The sequence below is a fragment of the Diceros bicornis genome, unplaced genomic scaffold, assembly GCF_020826845.1.
Source record: "Diceros bicornis minor isolate mBicDic1 unplaced genomic scaffold, mDicBic1.mat.cur scaffold_108_ctg1, whole genome shotgun sequence".
Taxonomy (NCBI): domain Eukaryota; kingdom Metazoa; phylum Chordata; class Mammalia; order Perissodactyla; family Rhinocerotidae; genus Diceros; species Diceros bicornis.
The window spans coordinates 852,778-875,275 of record NW_026691022.1 but is presented as its reverse complement, the minus strand read 5'-3'; the positions used below and the strand labels follow the sequence as shown (position 1 = coordinate 875,275).

Genomic DNA, 22,498 nt, shown 5'->3' with positions numbered 1-22,498 from the left:
GGTCTTACTATTCCAATGTGGCCTTTTCATTATTTGTCTGACATGTCCTGCAGTAGCATGTGACTTTGTGGCCTTCAAGTTCCTTTAGAAAGCTCATTTGTCCTTGGGATCCACCAGTGCTACACTGTCCTTCTCCTGCTCCAAACTTCCTGAGTCACTTGTTGGCTTCTCTTTATAACCAACCCACAATGCCTGATGCTTCCCAGAAGTCAGCCCTGCTCTGACATCTGCTGTCCACCTGCACCCTCCTACTAGGCAATCATATCCATTTCCCTGGCTTCAAATACCACTAATGAGCTAAAAATGTTCAAAGAATCAGCACAGATCTGACTCTGCCCCCCAGGCCCAAATATGTACCTGCCCACTCAGCCCATCAGTGATGACTCGACTCACAGTGTCCAGGTTCCAAATTGAAAAAAACACTTTCCCAAATAATTCACTTCTCTCTCAGTGTTCCCAAATTCACTTGTTTGTGCTAATATCCTGTCTGTCCCTGAGTGTCATTCTGGACACTCTGCCACCCCACATTCATATCAATGACCCATCCATCCACCCTCCTGAATCCTCCTACAGATTCTTCACTTTTGAATCATTTCTAATCACCTTTCAGAAATGACACAAAATACCATTCCCACACAGTGAACTCTCCTGCTCTAGCAACCTAAATTACAAAACTCCATTTTTCCTCTTTGTTGATATTTTGTTCTATTTTACTTATATGTGCATCATCTCTTTCTTTCAATATTCAGTTCTCACTAAATGGGATACTCCATATAGACATGACTAATGTAGATTTTCTAGATGTTTCCCTCAACAGTGTTCTCATATGGCTTGGCACACAAAAAGAGCTCGTATATTATATGTGTCTATCTACCTACCTACCTACCTAACTACCTACCTACCTATCTAATTCAAATACTAAAAGTTCACTTCCTGAAATATTTTAAACCCATCCACTTAACTACATTTATGCAAAGATATCAAGTTTTTCTGGTATACTGCAATAAATTGGCAATTACAGCTTAAGATTTCCAAATCCTCTCTCCCTGTAATCAGCCTACGAGATTCTACTTACAGTGATCTGTTTAAAATGTAAAACTGATCAGTTCACCTTACCTTTTAAATCCTCAATTTCTGTCTTCAGCAGATATTTTTCCTGTTGTCCTATCATAATTATTAATACTACCCTTTTCATTCCTCAATATGTTCCAGTTTGGAGAGAAAACTATTTGGTCGTTCTATTTATAGAGCACCTACTACATGCAAAACTCTGGTGTAAAACCTGTGATCTACAAAAAAGCTAAACAGACTCACCGCCCCTGTTTGACCTAGTCTTAACGCGAGGAAAGACATAATAAACTGCAAAGAATTTATAACATGCCATGTGGAAATAACCACTGCGATGACCTATAGGGCAGAGAGAGAGAGTTTGAGCTTGAGTACATTTCTAAAGTTAGCTGTGTTTGTGTGTGTGTGTGTGCGCGCGTGCATGTGCTGATGCATGCTGCCAGGATAGGATGAGTTGCTTTCTCCTGTGGGGTGGGGGAGCCTCCTTTGCTTTGCGAAAGTTCCTCTCTGTGCACCTACTATGGACTTTGTCATCCACGTGTATTAGTCACGGTTGTCTAGAGAAACAGAAATAGAATATATATAAACATAGAGATGTGGAGATGTATTACAGGAATTGGTTCACGAGGTTATGGAGGCAGAGAAGTCCCACAATCTGCCATCTGCAAGCTGGAGAACCAGAAAAGCTGGTGGTATAACTCAGCTGAAGTCTGAAGGCCTGAGAACCAGCACCTCTATTGTCCAAGGGCAGGGAACATTGGGCGTCCCAGGTCAAGAGGAGAGAGTGGACTCACCCTGTCTTTTCCTTTTTGTTTAAACTAATTCTGGCTCATATAACAGTATTTTTGATGTTTCATATAGGAATCTAGCTTCCTTTCACATTACTCAACTTACTTACCAGTTGTAAACTTTATAAGTTATGTCCCACTCAAATAATAGATTTTCTTCTTCTCTAATATTAATTACCTCTTATTCTTTTGATTCTCATTTTTTCATGACTGTGCTCTCCAGTGCCACACTGAATCACAATAATGTTTGCCAGGAGCATTTTCCTCTTCTTAAGTGTAGCGTAAACACCAGATAAATTCCTTGTCAGGGCAGAGCAGGCATCTAAGAGAAAGTAAAAACGTGCAGGGGAATCACTTCTACCTGGAAGTCAACAGACTTGCTTCTCTTGGCTGTTTGGAGCTGGAGATGCTATGACAATGTGGTCAGCTGAGAATCAGAGGATCTCTCTCTAGTCCCAGGAATTAGTCCTGGTCAAATCTCTCAACCTCTTTAGACCTCATTTTCTTCACCTGTAACATGAAGAGTTGGATGAGTCTTTTTGAGTTCTGAAATCCAGTGATTCCAAGATACCCTTCACCCAGATACACTTAACAAAGATCAGAGAGAATTTTTAGTTGTCTTCTTCTGCATCAACATTATTATCCATATCACCACTTCAAGACATACCAAATGTCTACTTTTGCATGACACTGATAAAACAGGTTCCATACCAAATCGCTGTTCACTGGGATAACAAATCTATAGTTAATTATTTAGAGGTAAGTATAGAGATGGGCCCTGCTGGAACCAGCAATCAATGGGCCACAAAGTCTTGCTTTATTTTACAGCAAGGCTGTGGAAACATTCCCTAATACACCAGAATTCTTCTGTACTTCGAAAGTATGAAGTAAATGGGAGCCTTGAATCCATGGTTACGAGTTAATAAGGATATGATTTTTAAAATTTTACTAATGATGCCATTTGCCTAGTATGGGGCTGTTCTCTGGTGAGTCAAGAGCAGATGTATTCAAGGCCACTTTCATTCCTTTAATAAATATTTACTCAGAGCCTACCACTTGCTGCAAGATAGCAGTGATCTACCCTAAGAACATTTATATTCTAGTAGGGTGACACAGACCATAAACAAAAAGAGAATCTTGAGGTGATCAATAAAGTTACATATACATCAAACATTTTTCATTCTGGACTGTTTTTCACCCTTTCCCTTCTTTTACTCTTTCCCAGAACTCTAAGCATGGACTTGAAAACCCAGAAAGCATGGGTCCCATGTTTCTTCTCGCAACACCCCTGTTTCAAAGACATAGTGTTTATCATCTGAGAGTATGTCTCTTTAAGACTAAGTTCCTATGAATCAGCATTATTTCATCACTTTCTTGAGAGGATGGATGATATTATGAAGGGAAAACAAAATATCATATGGGATTTATACTCGAAATGATGTTTCCACTCTAATTGTGTTATTTAATGTGGTGTGATTTGGAGCAAGTCAGTTACTCCTTCAGGGTCAGTGGTAATAATACCCTGAAAAGCATTCTATAGAGATTAAATGAAACAAAGTATGAGAAACTGCTTTGTAAATTGCAAAGCCATCTTTTTCAGCTTATTTTTTCTAATAATATTTTCATTTATCCAATCCTTTTTGACTCTACACAACCTGCCTAGACTGAGTTTTATCATTTATTCAACCATAATAATGGGTCAAAATGGGTGAATATTAGAAATTTCATATGGTTCAACTTAATTAATAGGCCATCACAATATTTAATTTGGTTATAATTACAGTGAAATTTTTCATGTTGCCTTACCATGTGCCAGGCACATTCTAGGCATCTGACATGTATTCACTCATTTAATCCTCACAACAATGTTATGGAGACAATACTAGTAACCCCTATTGTATGGATGAGGAACATTAGAGGTTATATAAACGTCCAAGGTCACACATCTGGTACCCAGGCAGCCTACCTCCAAAGCCTCTTTTAGGGATCCATTAGAGGTTGTGGCACTCACATTGTAAAAGGATCACCCTGGTTTCTGGTTGGCGAATGGACCAGAGGGGACTAAGCAAGAAAGCACATGACTACTGAAATGATCCGCGCAAGCAATTCTGAATACAGGATTTCTTTCCTTTTTAAGGCTGAATAATATTCCATTGTACAGATGCCCCAGATTTTCTTCATCCTTTCACCCACAGATGCACAATTAGGTAGTTTCCATCTCTTGGCTATTGTGAATAATATTGCGGTGCATTTTGTCAGACATTTTCCTGGCACTTAGTGAGTTTGAAAAAATTCTCCTTCTACACATTAGTTACTGTAATGAACTACTTTCTAAATGTATAAAGTTTAAATATTTGTCATTCTACAGAAATACCTTGCCTAATCATGATTTGTGTTGTTATCAGTTCATGAATGATCGAAGATTTTTGTACAAAAACTTGTTATAATGGCTTTTTTTGCATGTATTCAGGAACCTTGCATAATATGGGTATTCCCTGATACTTGATTTTTAGTAGAGTTTTCTAGTAAGCCTTTAGGATAGGAAATATATTCCTAGATGTGAGGCAGAGAGCAGAAAAATAATAAAGTGATTGTTATATTTAATTATATCAAAAGAAAACTGTCGTTTTGCTAAATTGTTTTTACACACTCTTTGCTTATTTGTAAGAATGGCATATATTGTTTTATTAATGAAAAGAAAATTCAATAAACAATTTTAACATAAAACAACATCTATTGAGAAATTATATGAAAATTTTAGCAATATGCTGTCACCAATTTCCTCATCTGCAAAATGGAGATAGATAATACCATCTTCCTATGGGTTGCTGTGAAAATACTCAAGAGTAATGTATGTCAAATGCTTATCACCATGTCGGTTGGAAAGTGATGCCCCATTCATTTTTCTACTGGGATGATGAGAGCTTTTTTTATGCTTGAAGTCTGTAGTTTTCAAAATATGTTCTACTGTTGTAAAGTGAATCCTTTTTACAAATTATTTGTAGAGTTCGATGATCCCTTTGGAATGGAAATTCAGGCTCCCGTGTGTGCGTGTGTTTGTGTCTATACGCACATCTCTCAAATAATACTTCAAGCCTTTTAATGAAATCTACCTTCCCCACTCTTGACTCTCATTCCAAAAACAAGTTCTTTAATTATCTGGTTGAAAATCTGTATTTCTATATTAGCTACTCATACACTTTTTCATTTTTCATCTTTTGACTATTTATAGTTTCTTTCTTCTCTGAAAAAATCAGCATGAAGAGTTCTTACATACATTAAAAACATAATTCCCCTTGCCCAATATAACTATTTAATGAATTAGGATAAATCAAAATTCAATGTCTACTGTTTTATGACATAAGTGTTTACCATTTTATAGCATATGAATCTTATCCAGAGATGTGCTACATCAGATATTATGAACACATTTTCTTTCTCACTTTTTCCTTTGACCTTTTAAATGGTAAAATTCCCTTATTTCTTTCTTGTCTTCCTATGGATTCATCACTAGTTCATCTCCTTCCACCAGAAATTTAAATCTCTTTTCAGTAACTTCTGACGCATGAGACAATTCATGGGCTTCAGGTTTTGCTTGGGGACCTCCCTCTTGGGCTTGAACATATACACAGGCCCACATATACACAGTATGTCTGGAAGGATAGAGGAGAAAAGGATGTTTATCTCTGTGCAAAAGGACTGGGAGACAGTGGTAGAGTGAGAATATTTTACTGACTTTGCACCACTCTTTAAAGTTTTCCTATACGTGCATCTACGACGTAGTGGCCTCCCTCCCCCCAGATTTTTAAATTAAAATTAAAGTAGCGTTATATACTGCTTGGGACAGTAAGTTGTAGAGAAATGTGAATATATGATCCAATTTTTTAATGAAATTAAGAACAGCAAACACGCACAAAAAGTTTATAATTCTAAATATGGGCACATCATTCTATGAGGCTGTATAAACGTGAGGAAAGGAATGAAGAAAAGCTGTTCAACATCCAGCTACCTGTACAGTCTAGGGGTTCACGTAAAGCCCCGCCTCCAGCCCCGCCCCTGGAGCTGATTTCCTCCCACTGTGAAGTTGGCCAGACTTATTCCAGCCCCACCCCCGCCTCTTCCCGCCCCTGGAACTGGTCTCTGCACAGCACTCGGGCCTGGCTCCGCCCACAGCCTGGTCCCGCCCCTTGCCCCGCCCGCACCCTTGTCCCCGCCCACAGCCCCGCCTCTAGACCTGGTTTCCACCCACAGCCCCGCCCCTAGACCTGGTCCCTGTCCCTGGTGCTGACCCAGCCCGCGGACCGGTCTCACATTAACTCTAGAAACTAGACACCTCCCCCGAGGCTGGGGTGAGAGGCCCCGCCCCGCCCCGCCCCGTCCCCCCCGCGGCCTCAACCCACAGCCCCCAAAGGTCCGTCCTCCCCGAACCTGCGTCCTCCCAGAACGCCCGCCCGAGACCGGAAGCGGAAGCGCGGGCGGCGCCCTGGATGGAGCGGGAGGTCTGCGGCGGTGTGTCCAGTCTTCTCGGCGCGGACGGGATTCCCGTGGACCTTCGGCCGAAGGGGCGACGCGCGGTGAGTGGCGGGCGGTCCCGTCTCCGGTCGCGGTCGACGGAGGGGCCTGGGCCGCGGGCAGCCCTGTCAGGGCCCGGCGTCCCTCCGTCCCCCCGGAGCCCCGTTTCCCCGGGCTGTTCGTCAGGGCGCCCGAGGCTGCTGTTCCTCCCGGCTCCGGGCGCCGCCGGCCCCTCCTCAGAGTCCCCGTCACCGTCCTCCGTGTGATTTTGTCCCCAGGGGGCTTATCCGCGTCTGGAGGCGGTGTTTGGGTTGTTACTAATGGGGGCGCTCCAGGCATCTAGGGGGGGAGGCAGGGATGCTGCTCAGCGTCCTCCGGGGCCCAGGACGGCCCGACAGAGAATCATCCGGCCCCAAATGTCAGTGGTGCCGAGGTTGGGAAACCTGCTCCAGGGCCTGAAAATCTCCCCAGCCCTGTATGAAGTGTGGGAAATGTTTACAAGTCAGCGAGCTACTTACAGGGGCCATAAATGACAAGCTTGTTTAAAGGGTCCAGAGTCACCAAAAAGTCTCTGTCCAGCCAAGTGAGTTGAGCGACACAAGTGCACACAGCACGAAGCTGCTTCCTCCCATCTTGGGGAGCAGGTGACTGGATAGGAATCGGGAAAATCCAGTCACAGCCAACAGTTACAGTTAAATCAGTAAATACAAAAAAGAAAAGTGAATGGGGTGAACTTTCCATCCAACACCCTAGAAAAGGCCTCAAAAGCTTGTTTGCGCTTTTGTTTCTCCCCCTCAGACACGAAAACATCCGTGGAGCTCAAGTTTGAGGTGAAACCAGCCTCAGGGTCCACCTGTCCTCACTGATCCATGGATTTCTGTGTGACCAGGTGAGTACCCTGTGGACCTGGTACCAGCAGGTTCCGGCAGCCTCCACTGTGCAGAAGACCTGCTAGTGGGCTTTCCTGGGCTCAGGTTGTCACCACATGGACACTGAGAGTGAGGGTATCTTGAGAAAAATTATCGATCTTGGATGGATTATATTCAAGGGAAAGACGGTAAGCTGTGTGTGGTTCTATGTGGTAAATATTTCAGTAAGTACAGTTATATGCAAATAAGAACATATAAAACAAGTGTAAATAACTGCAAATGTGTATTATAGTAGAAAATATAGATTTACTGGCATTGCATAATACTCAAAAATCAGGATTTATATGTAATATAAATACAGAAATGTTTTGCGTGTGTATGTAGTATTAGAAGACGTCCCATTAAATATTAGCAGGGATACTCAGCAACATTCCTTAGACCCATTCAACTTGACTTCTAAAGTCTTATAAATCCTCCACAAAAATTTGAAATATAGGAGCATTTAGGGAAAAAGATGATTGGAACTTCTTTGTATTAATAACAAATTTAACATTGAATTTGCCAGTAGCCAGATTTATTTTGAGCATTTTTTTCTTTATGCCATTTCAAATCATTGGGAGGAGTACTAAGCAACACTGTAGATTACAGGGCAGGGCACTAGTCTCTAAAAAGACTGTCCTCACCACTTTGCCTTCTAAAGGGAATTAACTTTGTTTCTTGAAACTTTTCTGAAATACCAGTCTGGTGATTCACGTTGCAGAGAATCTTGTTAAGTAATTTTGTATTTAGTTGTTGGCCTCTACTAATTGTGTGTGTATGTGTGTGTGGCTTTTTCATTCTAGCTTTCCTGTGATGTTCTTGAGGGGAATGTGTGCTTGTCATGTAATAGATAGTCTTTGAGTTTATAATTTATGGTGACCCACCATCCTCGTTTATTCAGGACAGAGGGGATTTCCAGGACACAGGACGTTTAGTGTTCAAACCAGGGCAGTCCTAGACAAACCGGGATGGTTCCTCATCTGACGAGCCAGGCCCTGGGCCACATGCATGGGGACCTGGAGAACCAGAGAGACCTTGTCCCACCTCCGTGGAATTTATCTTGTATTTGGGAATTTGGATTTTAGACAGTTCCTGATGAGAGTGATGTGGGAGTTTGGCACAAGGTGACTCAACCTGAGGGGGCAGGGAAGCCCTCTTGAGAAGGACTGATATTTAGTTTGAGAGCTAGAGTTGGGACTGGATTTAGCTAGTTGGAGGGTTAGACTGGAGTGAGGGTGTGGGAGTGTGTTCAAGAGAGCGTTTCAGACAGAGGGACCCGCATGAGGACACCCCTGAAGCAGAGAGCCTGGTGTGTCCGTGAACTGAGAAGAGGGATGGCTGAGCCGAGTCAACACAGGGGGAGGGGTGTGAGCCACGCCGGCGAGGGGGGACAGGCAGGACCAGATCAGGGGTGACTTGGGACTCTGTTCCAAGACCAGTGGAAAGACTCTGGAGAGATGCGAGTAGAAGGATGATGTGATTAGCGTTTGGTCTAAGCACGTGGGTTCAGATGGACTTCATGGTTAAGAATGTAGACTGAAGAGGCAAGATGGGAGGTGCTGCGAATAAGATGAGGAATAAAGTGACTGTTCCCTAGGCCTGGGTGATGGCTGTGGAGCAGGAAAGAAGTAGAAAGAAAAGACCTTGGAGTGTAGAACCGCGAGAAGGTAACGGTACTTTCTTGCCTGCATGTGTCAAATGGCACAGGGCACTGACTGTTCTCCTCGCTGCTGTCCGTGCAGACCTGCAGGCGCCCCCTCACCCAGGTCTGTGTGTTCACCCCTCTTTGTCACTCACAGGCCCCCCTCCACATCCTAAAGGAAGTCAGGCCTTACTTGTGAGGGGGTTGTCTCACATGGGAGACACCGAGGAGAGCCTCTCCAGACATCAGAGCAGCCCCTTCAGCCTCTCCCTCAGCCTCCTCCCTTCCCCTCTCTCGCTTTCCACACCCAGAAGAACCCCTGCTCAGTATTCCATGTCCCCAGGTTCTCCCTCCCCCAGGCTTGAGAAGGGTGGGGCAGCCACTGGGGTGGACATCATCTGCACCTTCCACTCTGACCCCCGCTGGTCCTGGGCTGGACAGAGAGTGACTCTACTGGGAGCCGTGCCATGAGACCCAGGGCGTCACCCACCTGGGCTCCCTCACCCTGGACGGGGACAGCCTCTACGTCAGTGGTGAGGGGCTGTGCTACAGCCACACTCTCTCTCCCAGTCAGAGTTCTGTGTTGCCTCCGTTGCTCTAAAGTGAGCTATGATCCATCTCTCTATGCTCCTGGTCTGGGATCAGTCTCCTCATCACTGTGTGATCACTGGGTCCAACCACCTTCCATCTCGTTGCCTCCCCCCTGAACACCACTCCCCTCTTCCCCGCTGCTTTCCCCACAAAGCTCCCTACACCCTCCCTCTCCCTTAATCCTTTATGTTCACCCCAACTCTTGCTCAGCTCCTCTCGCCTTCTCTCCACAGATTACACCTATGGAGCCGCAGCCCCGACTACCACCGGTGAGTATTCCTGGCCCTGATGTCCTGGGTCCCGTCCGCATTTGGGGTTGGGGAGCACTTGTTCTCCTTCACCCGCTGTCCTTGGTGAGGGAAGCACCTGGAAGGGCCCTAATTCATCCCTTCTCTCCCTCCCGGGTTCTGGTGGAGAGTCCCAGCCCAGTGTGAGAAAGCCTTAGACACAGACGTGTTCTCCACCACATTCTGACCCCACGTGGTTTTCACTTTAATTCTCCTGAAGACCCGCCCTTGGTCCTCCTTTTCCAGGTATCCCATCCGTCTGTCCAGTTTTCTTCCCGTCCATCTGTCTCTCCTCTGTGTTCAGTCTCTCTTGTTCACCTATCTCTCTCTCTTGGGCTCCTCTCATCCACAAGCTTGCTCATCCCTCTGCTCACACAGTCACCCCTCCCCTCACTCTCATGTATGCTTCACCTGTGAATGGTGGTCCTGGGACAGCCACTGCTGGAGCCCGGGTGAGCCTGGGGGCTCCTCCCACTCTGTCCCTCCCTGATGACAGCCCTCGCCACAGCTCCCGAGCCGGCCACCACGTCCCTGCATACTTGATCATCACCTGTGCCACCAGAAGCCACCACAGGTGTCTGGGGGCCCCTTTTCCTTCCCAAGAGAAGCTCTCCAGCCCCACACCTCCACCAGCCAGTTGTGATCCAGGAGCTGGGAAGCCACAGTGTGAGATTCTGGTTTTAGGGCAATCATGTTGATCACAAAGATTATACTGATGATTCAGTCTAAGGCCAGCCCTCAGAGAGCCCCTAATCTTGTGAAATTAACACACCATTATAGTACAATGTGGGAGGTTTCGGGGAGAGGCGCCTGGCATGATTTGGAGGGGAAGAGCTTGCTAGAGAAAGTTTCACCAGAATGGAGTCTTTGAGAATAAGTAGGAGGGACCCTGGAAACTAGAGGATGAAGGGTTTTCCTGGCAGAGAGGATTCCATGATGAAAGGCTCCGGCCAGAAACAACATGCTGTATGGGGAGAATTGAAACGAATTTGAGTTGCGTGAAGCATAAAGTTTAACCCGCAGTACATGGATAAAATGAGACTGAAAGGTCAGCAGGAGCCAGATTGAGTAGAGCCTTGAGTGCCAGGTCAAGAAGGTTGAACTAAACACTGAAGGCCATAGGGAGCCATGGGTGGTACTAGAGCAGTGGTGGCCCTAGTGAGGTATTCATTTCAGAAAGATCCTTCTAGTGGTCCATGTAGAACATCCTTTAGACAGAGCATCCAGTGAGCCTGCTGGGGTGTTGGTCCAGGTGAAGGAAGTTAAGACCTGAGCTGGGACAGGGATGGAGAGAGGGAGTGTATGTGAGGACCAGTGTGCAACTGGAATTGGTGTTACTGGGAGGGAGGAGGAGCTGAGCAGATGTGCTGGTTCTGACTTGGGTGACCACACGGGTGGGTGGTGGTGCCCCTGGGAGAGAAGACGACAGATGATAATGAGTGCAGGACTCTGGTGTGGTCTCAGGCCAGCTCTCAGTGATGGCCATCGCTCTCCCTCTCGTCTTGCAGCTTTGGGGCACAACCTGAAGACCCTCACAGTCCCCTTCCCCATCTCCACCCTCCGGTATTCATAAGACAGGAGCAACTGCTCAGCCATGTTCAACTCCACTGAGAGGGTCCTGCAGAGCCTGGGGAGACCCTGGTTCCAGCAGCTCCTGTTGGGTTAAATCCCACCCAGCCCCTCCCCCACTCCCTGTCCCTCCTCTCATCCTCCTCCTCCTTCCTCCCCAGCTGGATCCTTGTTCAAGAAGAGCAGCCTGGGCCTCTTCTCCTTGAGTTGCAGACTGGTCTCCCTCAGGTGAGACCCTCCCCTGAGCATTTGCCCCTAATGACCACTTTTGTCACCACCCCTCTCTGTCTCCCCCCTGTCCTCCCATTTCCTCCTTCCTGTTCTGGCCTGCACCCCAGAGGTTTCAGGACCTCTCTCTAGAGTCCCCACATCCCTCTCTCTCCAGGCCTGAAAAGGATGGGGAAGCCAGCAGTGTGGACGCCGTCTGCACCCACCATCCTGACCCCGTGGGCCACCATGCCTCTGTGCTGGGAGCGGAGAGTCTCCACCTGTCTGCTCTTCCTCTCGGTGGCTCCAGGCTCTGCATCCCAGAGTTTATCCATCCAGAGAGAGCACCAGCTACATTTCCACATCATCAGCTGGAACCTCAGCAACCCGGAGCCCACATCCTGGGAATACACCGTCTTGCTGAGGGACACCCAGGACCAGGTGGGGTCTCCCCTCTCGCATCGCTCCTTGCCCTGAGGGCACCGTCATTCCTCTGTCTGACTTACATCTGTTACGTGATTGTTTCAACCCTTCACTTTCCCTGCGTGCCTGGGTTCTCTCAGTGTCCAGAGGTGATGTCCTAGCTGCCTTCCCCATCTCTCACATGGGTAAACTGAAGCTCAGAAAGGGGATTATTGTGCCTAAGGTCACACAGTGAGTTAGGGGCAGAGCCAGGATTTGAAGTCAGGTCTCCCTTGCCCCAAGGTCTGTGATCTTTCACTGGCTCCAGTGGCCCCCTGCGTCTCCAGGAGACCTCCATCTCACCCACTCTCCCTCGCGTTTGTTCTAGGTCACCAAGCTCTACAGAGGCAGCCAGCTGTGAGACATATTCCACTCCTGTCTGGTCACCGACCTGATGTAGGTTGAGGAGATTGGAAGCATTGGTTGAGCTGGTGGCTGATGGCTCTGAGCTCCCGTGACACATCCTTGATCTGGAAGTCACTGACATAGTGCCCATTCTGCCCCACATCCCTGTCAGCTAATCCTACCATCTCCTTCCATAGGTTGTCGGGGGTTGAGAAAAGCATTAACATTTGGGGCCACCAACCTCCAGCATCCTCCTCCTCCTCCTCTTCTGGAAAAGTTCAACAAATATTAGTGGTCTACCTGTGCTCTCCAATATTGGAGCCACTAACCAGATGGGGCAATTAAAATTTTTTATACACCTATTGGGATACGATGCACATATTGTGTGTGTGTGGGGTGTATTTTTTAGGTTTTTCTAGATACAATATCTTCTCATCTGCCAAACAAATAGTTTTACATCTTCCCTTCCAATCTGGGTCTCTTTTATTCCTTTTTCTTGCCTAATTGCCCTTATCAGAGCCTCTGGTGCCTGTGATTAACATGCGAGATGAGGGCAGACATCAATGTCTTGTCCCTGGTCTTAGGGGGAAATTTTCAGTCTTTCACCATTGAATATGGTGTTATCCATGGGTTTTTCATCGATGCTGTTTATAGGTTGAGAAAGTTTTTTCTATTCCTAATTTGTTCAGTGTTTTCTGTTTTAGACATGAAGGGCGCTGTATTTTGTGAAATTCTTTTCTGTATATGTGGTCGAGATTGTGTGGTATTGGCCGTTATTCTATTACTATGGTGTATTACATAATCAAGTTTTCAGATATTAACCCAACTCTTCAACTAGAGGTGAGAGATTAAGATGTTCTCAATCTTTCCTGGGCGTGCCACAGGCCTGAGCCCTTGTGGCCTTCTAGATGCCCGCAAATACCCTGGAGATTTTCAAAGCCCCCTGTGGACATCTCATTCCCCCAGTTTTTCTTCTAAGTTGTTGGCTCACCTCTTGCCTGCCTCAGCTGGTATCACTCCCTCAGGCAGCTACAATAGAAAACAATTAGCGCTGATTGTTTTTAGCAAGTGCCTTGGGGACAGACTTTCCTCCCTGGGCAAGCTCTGAGTCTAGTAACGACAAGCCCTGAACATGGGGCGTTTTTGGGGAGCTGCCAGGCAGGTCAGCTAGTTGCAGTTGGGTGGGGAGGGGTCTTTTCAGAGCTCCACACCCATTATGGCTGCTGTGCTGCTGGTTGTCTCAGCCACCATGGTTCTGAGACTGACGGTTTTCACAGTTATGGAGGATGTTGTGAGAGCAGGATGGGAATAGTGCAAGTTATAGTGCCACGAAGTTTGCTCCCTTTATCAAGATTCCACCGTGTGTCTTCACTAAACCCTCCTCAGATTCTTGCAAGCCTTTGATTAATTTCTAGACTTCTGAAAAGTTGATTTTGACCATTTTTACCAGTGTTCTCATTGTTTTTATGCATTTGCAGGCGTCCTTACTCCAGAGTTTCAAAAATGTTCTCCCTGTGGTTATTTATTTATAAATTAATTACTTGAAATGAAATTACATGAGAAATTCAGTTCCTCACTCACACACACTAGCCACATTTTAAGTGCTTGATAACAACATGGGGCTAATAATGAGTGTATTTGGTAGTGCAGGCAAATGTTGACATTATTGCAGAAAGTTCTCTTGGACAGGACCCAGAAGCAGGGAATCTAGAATCAGGGTAGAATTCCAGACACCCTTGTTCATCCCTTGTGTCCTTCCAGGTTGGTCCCCCATGGTAACCACACTGCAATGGATTCACTGTGTACCCAGCCGCCTTGGCACAGAGACTGGACAGAGTTGCCATCTATGAGGAATTCCTGCGGCTGACCAGAAGGGTACCCAGCTGCAGAACTTTACCCTGGACGGAAAGAATGTCCTTGGGGATGGTAAGGCTCCCTGGTCATTGGGAAAGGAAGTGAGGCCTTTCTGGGGACTCTGGAGGCCTGGGGCTGAGAGAACATTGAACTTTCTCAGGCTTGCAGGATGTGGCATAGTCCCCCAGTCTTTAGCCACCATTGAGAGAGAGAAAAGGACACCAGTGTAGTATGGGAGGCCCTCACCTTCTCCTAGACAGCTCTGTGACCTCAAGCTAGTCACCTCCCCTCTCTGGACTTTTGTTTCCTTATCTCTGCACTGAGAGCCACTGGGCCCGATGGTCAATGAGGGCCTCCAGCTGTGTGTGAAGCAGACTTACAGGTTTGGGAGTGGATGTGGTTTCTGATCCACAGGCTATAGTTTGCCAAGTCCCGCTCTAGATGAGCACCAATGCACTAGAACTTTCTGCAGTGGTGGAATGTTCTATATCTGTGCTGTCCAGTGCATAGCTGCATGTGGCTGTTGAGTGCTTGAAAGATGGTATTGTGACTGGTCTTTATTGTTACTGATTTTTAATGTTACTGAGGTTAGAATTTTTATTTTATTTAACTAAAATTAATTTTTTTTTATTTTTTTATTGATGTTTTAATGGTTTCTAATATTGTGAAATTTTGGGTTGTACATTTTTGTTTGTCCATCACCCCATATATGACTCCCTTCACCCCTTGTGCCCACCCCCCACCCCCACTGCCCGGGTAACCACAGTCCAGTTTTCTCTGTCCATGTGTTGGTTTATATTCCACATATGAGTGAGATCATACAGTGTTTGTCTTTCTCTTTCTGGCTTATTTCACTTAACATAATACGCTCCAGGCCCATCCATGTTGTTGCAAATGGGACGATTTTGTCTTTTTTTATGGCTGAGTAGTATTCCATTGTATATACATACCACATTTTCTTAATCCAATTGTCAGTCGAGGGACACTTAGGTTGCTTCCACTTCTTGGCTATGGTGAATAATGCTGCAATGAACATAGGGGTGCATAAGCCTCTTTGGATTGTTGATTTCAGGTGCGTTGGATAGCTTCCCAGTAGTGGGATGGCTGGATCATAGGGCATCTCTATTTTTAATTCTTTGAGGAATCTCCATACCGTTTTCCATAGAGGCTGCACCAATTTGCATTCCCACCAGCTGTGTGTGAGGGTTCCTGTTTCTCCACATCCTCTCCAACATTTGTTGTTTTTTGTCTTGGTGATTATAGCCATTCTAACAGGCGTGAGGTGGTATCTTAGTGTTGTTTTGATTTGCATTTCCCTGATGATTAGTGATGTTGAGCATCTTTTCATGTGCCTATTGGCCATCTGTATATCTTCCTTGGAGAAGTGTCTGTTCATTTCCTCTGCCCATTTGTTGATCGGGTTGTTTTTTTTTTGTTGTTCAATTGTGTGAGTTCTTTATATATTATGGAGATCAACCCCTTGTCAGATGTATGTTTTGCAAATATTCTCTCCCAGCTGGTTGGTTGTTTGTTCATCTTGATTCTGGTTTCATTTGTCTTATAAAAGCTCTTTAATCTGATAAAGTCCCACTTGTTTATTTTTTCTTTAGTTTCCCTAGTCTGGGTAGGCATGTCATCCGAAAAGATTCCTTTAAACCCAATGTCAAATAGTGTGTTGCCTATATTTTCTTCTATGAGTTTTATAGTTTCAGGTCTCACCTTCAGGTCTTTGATCCATTTTGAGTTAATTTTTGTGAATGGCGATAGCACATGGTCCACTTTCATTCTTTTGCATGTGGCTGTCCAGTTTTCCCAACACCATTTATTGAAGAGACTTTCCTTTCTCAATTGCATGTTCTTAGCACCTTTGTCGAAAATTAGCTGTCCGTATATGTGTGGTTTTATTTCTGGGCTTTCAATTCTGTTCCATTGATCTGTGTGTCTGTTTTTGTACCAGTACCATGCTGTTTTGATTACTATTGCTTTGTAGTATGTTTTGAAGTCAGGAATTGTGATGCCTCCTGTTTGTTCTTTTTCTTTAGGATTTCTTTAGCTATTCGGGGTCTTTTGTTGCCCCATATAAATTTTAGTATTCTTTTTTCTATTTCTGTGAAGAATGTCATGGGGGTTCTGATTGGGATTGCATTGAATCTGTAGATTGCTTTAGGTAATATAGACATTTTAACTATGTTTATTCTTCCAATCCACGTGCATGGGATATCTTTCCATTTCTTTATGTCATCGTGGATTTCCCTCAATAATGTCTTGTAGTTCTCATTGTATAGGTCCTTCACCTCCTTGGTAAGATTTATTCCTAGGTATTTTATTCTTTTTGATGCAATTGTAAATGGTATTATCTTTTTGAGCTCTCTTTCTGTTAGTTCATTATTAGCATATAGAAATGCAACTGATTTTTGTAGATTGATTTTGTACCCTGCAACTTTGCTGTAGTTGTTGATTGTTTCTAACAGTTTTCCAACAGATTCTTTAGGGTTTTCTATATATACAATCATGTCATCTGCAAATAGTGAGAGTTTCACTTCTTCGTTACCTATTTGGATTCCTTTTATTCCTTTTTCTTGCCTAATTGCTCTGGCCAAAACCTCCAGTACTATGTTGAACAGGAGTGGTGAGAGTGGGCAGCCTTGCCTCGTTCCTGTTCTCAGAGGAATGGCTTTCAGTCTTTCCCCGTTGAGTATGATGTTAGCTGTGGGTTTGTCATATATGGCCTTTATTATGTTGAGGTACTTTCATTCTATTCCCATTTTATTGAGAGTTTTTATCATAAATGGATGATGTATCTTGTCAAATGCCTTCTCTGCGTCTATTGAGACGATCATGTGGTTTTTATTCTTTGTTTTGTTGATGTGATGTATCACGTTGATTGATTTGCGGATGTTGAACCATCCCTGCGTCTCTGGTATAAATCCCACTTAATCATGGTGTATGATCTTTTTAATATATTGTTGTATTCGGTTTGCCAATATTTTGTTGAGGATTTTTGCATCAATGTTCATCAGCGATATTGGCCTGTAATTTTCTTTCTTTGTATTGTCTTTGTCTGGTTTTGGTATCAGGGTGATGTTGGCCTCATAGAATGATTCAGGAAGTGTTCCATCTTCCTCTATTTTTTGGAATAGTTTGAGAAGGATGGGTATTAAATCTTCTTTGAATGTTTGGTAAAATTCACTGGAGAAGCCATCTGGTCCTGGACTTTTATTTTTTGGGAGGTTTTTGATTACTATTTCAATCTCTTTACTTGTTATTGGTCTATTCAGATTCTCCATTTCTTCTTGGTTCAATTTTGGGAGGTTGTATAAGTCTAAGAATTTATCCATTTCTTCTAGATTTTCCAATTTGTTGGCATATAATTTCTCATAGTATTCTCTTATAATCCTCTGTATTTCCATGGTATCCGTTGTAATTTCTCCTCTTTCATTTCTAATTTTATTTACTTGAGCCTTTTCTCTTTTTTTCTTAGTAAGCCTGGCTAAGGGTTTGTCTATTTTGTTTATCTTCTCGAAGAACCAACTCTTTGTTTCATTAATCCTTTCTACTGTTTTTTTGGTCTCAATATCATTTATTTCTGCTCTGATTTTTATTATTTCTCTCCTTCTGCTGGCTTTGGGCTTTGTTTGTTCTTCTTTTTCTAGTTCTGTTAGGTGTAATTTAAGGTTGCCTATTAGGGCTTTTTCTTGTTTGTTAAGGTGGGCTTGTATCGCTATGAGTTTCCCTCTCAGGACCGCTTTTGCTGCATCCCATATGGTTTGATATGGCATGTTATCATTTTCGTTTGTTTCCAGATAGTTTTTGATTTCTCCTTTAATTTCATCAATGATCCATTGGTTGTTCAGTAGCATGTTGTTTAATCTCCACATTTTTGTCACTTTCCCAGTTTTTTTTTCCTGGTTCATTTCCAGTTTCATAGCCTTATGGTCTGAAAAGATGCTTGTTATGATTTCAATCTTCTTAAATTTATTGAGGCTTGCTTTGTTTCCCAACATATGGTCTATCCTAGAGAATGTTCCATGCGCGCTTGAGAAGAATGTGTAGTCAGCTGTTTTTTGGTGGAGTGCTCTGTATATGTCTACTAGGTCCATCTCGTCCAGTTTTTCATTTAAGTCTACTATTTCTTTATTAACTTTTTGTCTGGATGATCTATCCATTGCTGTAAGTGGGGTGTTAAGATCCCCTACTATTATTGTGTTGTTGTTGATTTCTCCTTTTAGGTTTGTTAATAGTTGTTTTATGTACATTGGTGCTCCTATGTTGGATGCATATATATTTATAAGTGATATGTCTTCTTGATGGAGTGTCCCTTTTATCATTATATATTTCCCTTCTTTGTCTTTCTTAACCTGTTTTATCTTGAAGTCTACTTTGTCTGATATGAGTATGGCAACACCTGCTTTCTTTTGTTTGCCATTAGCTTGGAGTATTGTCTTCCATCCTTTCACTCTGAGCCTGTGCTTGTCTTTAGTGCTAAGATGTGTTTCCTGAAGGCAGCATATTGTTGGGTCTTGCTTTTTAATCCATCCTGCCACTCTGTATCTTTTGATTGGAGAGTTCAATCCATTTACATTTAGGGTAATTATTGAAATATGAGGGCTGAATGTTGCTGTTTTGTCACTTATTTTCTGGTTCTTTTGCATTTCCTTTGTTTCTTGTCCCATTTGTTTTGGACTGCCAATTCAGTTTGGTTGTTCTGTCTTATGATTCTTCTAGTTTTCTCTTTGTTTATCATATGTGGTTTTAATTTGATTATTTGTTTAGTGGTTACCTTGAGGTTTGGGCAAAAAATGTTGTGTATGAGATAGTCCATTATCTGATAGCCTCCTATTTCCTTATACTAAGTCAATTCAGTCACTTTCCTCTTCCCCTTCTAAGTTGCTCTTGTTATACCTTATTCTATCTTGTGTTGTGGCTGTGTGTTTACAGTGATGAGGTTAAATTTATTTTTGGTGAATTTCTTCCTTTGATCTTTGAGTTTAGTATTTAAGTGGTTGCTAACCTATTCCGGTAAAGATCTACTATTTCTCTGATTTTGTCTACCTACTTTTCTCCTTACTCCAAGCTTTGTGTTCCCTTTCTCTTCTTGTTTTCAGGCCTGAGGGCCTTCTTGAGTATTTCTTGTAGTGGGGGGTCTCGTGGCCATGAACTCCCTTAGCTTTTGTTTATCTGGGAGAGTTACTATTTCTCCATCATATTTGAAGGATATTTTTGCTGGATAGAGTATTCTTGGCTGAAAGTTTTTGTCTTTTAGTATTTTGAATATATCATTCCAGTCTCTTCTAGCCTGAAAAGTTTCTGTTGAGAAATCCGCTGAGAGCCTGCTGGGAGTTCCTTTGTACGTTATTTTTTGTTTTTGTCTAGCTGCCCTTAATATTGTTTCTTTGTCGTTGACCCTGGCTAGCCTTTACCACTAGGTGTCGTGGTGAAGGCCTTTGTCTGTTAATATATATAGGCGTCCTGTTGGCTTCGCTTACTGGGGTTTCCTGCTCCTTCCCCAGATTTGGGAAATTTTCAGCTATTATTTCCTTGAATAGGCTCTCTGTTCCTCTTTCCCTCTCCTCTCCCTCAGGAATACCTATAATTCTTATGTTACATTTTCTAATAGAGTCAGATATTTCTCGGAGTCTTTCTTCATTTCTTTTTAGTCTTAGTTCTCTCTCTTCTTCCATCTGGAGTATATCTGTATTCCTATCCTCTAAAGTCCTAATTCTTTCCTCCATATTGTCAGCTCTGTTCTTTAAAGACTCCAGATTCTCCTTTATCTCCTCCATTGTGTTCTTCATCTCCATCAGCACTGATTGGTTTTTCTTTATGATTTCAATCTCTTTTGTGAAGAAACTCCTAATCTCATTTAATTGTTTGTCTGTGTTGTCTCGTATTTCGTTGAGTGTTTTTATGATAGCTATTTTGAAATCTCTGTCATTTAGTTTATGGATTTCTGTGTCTTCGGGGTTGATTTCTGGGTGCTTGTCATTTTGTTTCTGGTCTGGTGATTTCACATATTTTTGCATTGTGGTTCCTGTGTTGGTTTTGATTTTCCTCATCCTGGAAGTCTCTGGTTGCAATTTCCACCTGCCACCACTGTCTGGTGGTAAAGGGCTGTGTAGTCTAAGCCCCCTGCGCTCTGCCCCAGTTTTTCTGCTGCGATCCGCAGTTTTGTTTTGTTTTGTTTTTTTCCCCACTGCGATCCACGGGTCCAGTCCAGTTTGTTCAGGTCTGCCTCGGATCGCTAGGTCTGGTCGAGCTGCAGACTCCGGGTTGCGGGGAGTGGGGAGCTCTCTCTTTTGCCCTCTGGGTCCCTGACGTGGGAGGCTTCTCATTTGCCCCTCTTTATCCGCTCTCTGGGGTGCTCAGATGTTGATGGTAGCCCTGTGGCTCCTCTGAGCCCTCTGTGCGGGAGTTTCCCACTGGCTGAGAGAGCCCGAAGAGCTACAGTTTCCTGCCGAGGGCCGCCCCTCCCCCCTCTCTGGGAGCCGCGCAGACCGGGATCGCTGATCTGATGGGGAGGGAGCGGAGTTCTCCTTACCTCTCCCCACTTCCTCCGGGGGCCCAGCACGTTCCGCTCTCAGATGTGCGGCAGTGTGGATCCCTCCACTCTAGGTTTTCACTGTCTGGGATTCCGTTGTTGGTCTGTGGCTATTACTTTTGTTGTATCTTGTGGGGGAAGAATTCACGGGAAAGCTCACTCCGCCATGATGCTGACGTCACTCCTCTTAACTAAAATTAATTTTAATTCAAAAAGAGACTTGTTGCTGCTCCATATCAGACAGCACACCTCTAAGAGGTTGTCTGGCTAGAGGTACAAGTAGGGGGACCTGCACCCCTCCTCCCATGCCCATTGGGTGCTGCGTGTCCTACCCTCCTGGAGTTTATGTTGTAGCTGGCAATAACAAGAATAGAGAATTGAAAATTATCAATTATTTGATGTGAACAAACTCATACTTGCAGGTGCAAATCAGAGAAGACTTCCTGTAGGATATTACATTGTAGGTTAATCCTAGAAAATGAATATTAAGCAAATAGATAAGGGAGAAGGGGATGAATGTGTTTCTAGGCATGGAAGAACACTTTTGAGTGGGAATTTACAAATTTAGAGAGATCCCATAGGCTTGCCAACTGTGATGACCCATTCTCCCCCCGGCCGTCATAAGAAAGTCCAGCCCAAATTCAGGCCTCTGTGCCCAGAGGTATGAATTTGGTTTAATTTATTAAACTTTTGTTCTGTGATAATGGTCTTGGATTTTGTAGCAAAGTGTGCTCACTTTTTAGAGATGGAAACTAAAATGGGGTGAAACATGATGATGTCTACTTGACTTTAATATTTCATTGAAAACATGGGATGAATCAAGGGTGGCAAGTGTTAATAATTTATACATGGATGAAATATTGTTTTAATTGGATGGAATATACATGGTTAAATTAGATGATGTATGTTTATGAGACTGTTTCCTTTATTTTTCTATGTGCAAAAAGTTTTATTAAAAAGAGTGAAACACACTCACATGCATTCTCCATTTCATTCACTTCCAGAATATTCTGCCAACAGAGATGACACCTTGACTGAGAAGCCTGGTAAACCTGCAGGAAGCCCCAGCCCATGGTAGGGGGCGAGTATCTTGATGCTGTGCCTCATTGAAGAGAACCATGCGCACAGGGTCTTGGATGATGAGGAAAGTTGGCCAACCCTTGTCAAGGACGGTTGAGGCACAGTGGGGTCAGCAGGAGCCCTGGGGTGATGACAGGAGGTGGCTCACCCCAGCACTTGTCTCCCCAGACCACCCCGTCTGGGCCCTCATCCTGATCTGCTTGACAGGAATCCTGGTGCTCATCACAGGCCTGGTCTGCTGTCTCCTGGTAAGCCATGACGTGTTGCTTGTCTTCTTACTATTGGGTTGTAAGAGCTCTTTATATATTATAAATACACGTCCTTTTCTAGGGATATGTTTTGCAGATGTTTTCTCCCAGTCTGTGTGTGGCTTACCTTCTCCTTCACAACATGAGTCCTTGGGTAAATGAAAGTGACAGTCATCATGAGATTCCACCACACTTGAGAATGGCTAAAATTAAAAAGACTGACTATAGCAAGTGTTGTTGAAGATGTCAGTTCACTGAAACTCTCATCGAGTGCTGGTGAAAAATAGCTTGGATGTGTCTTTAATAATTACATACGTCTACCCAGCCGTATAATTCTTATGTTGCTTTTATAATTGAGTCATATATTTCTCCAAGAATTCCTTCATTTTCTAAAAATCT

At 43.9% G+C, this 22,498-nt stretch overlaps 1 long non-coding RNA gene across 1 annotated transcript; it reads left to right on the top strand.

Moving 5' to 3' along the window:
• Positions 1–11,995: 11,995 nt before the first annotated feature.
• On the top strand, positions 11,996–22,047 carry LOC131402470 (uncharacterized). Its single transcript, XR_009218691.1, has 3 exons — positions 11,996–12,013; positions 14,141–14,305; positions 21,776–22,047. It is a non-coding gene; the product is annotated as an uncharacterized LOC131402470 (long non-coding RNA).
• The last annotated feature ends 451 nt before the right edge of the window (positions 22,048–22,498 follow it).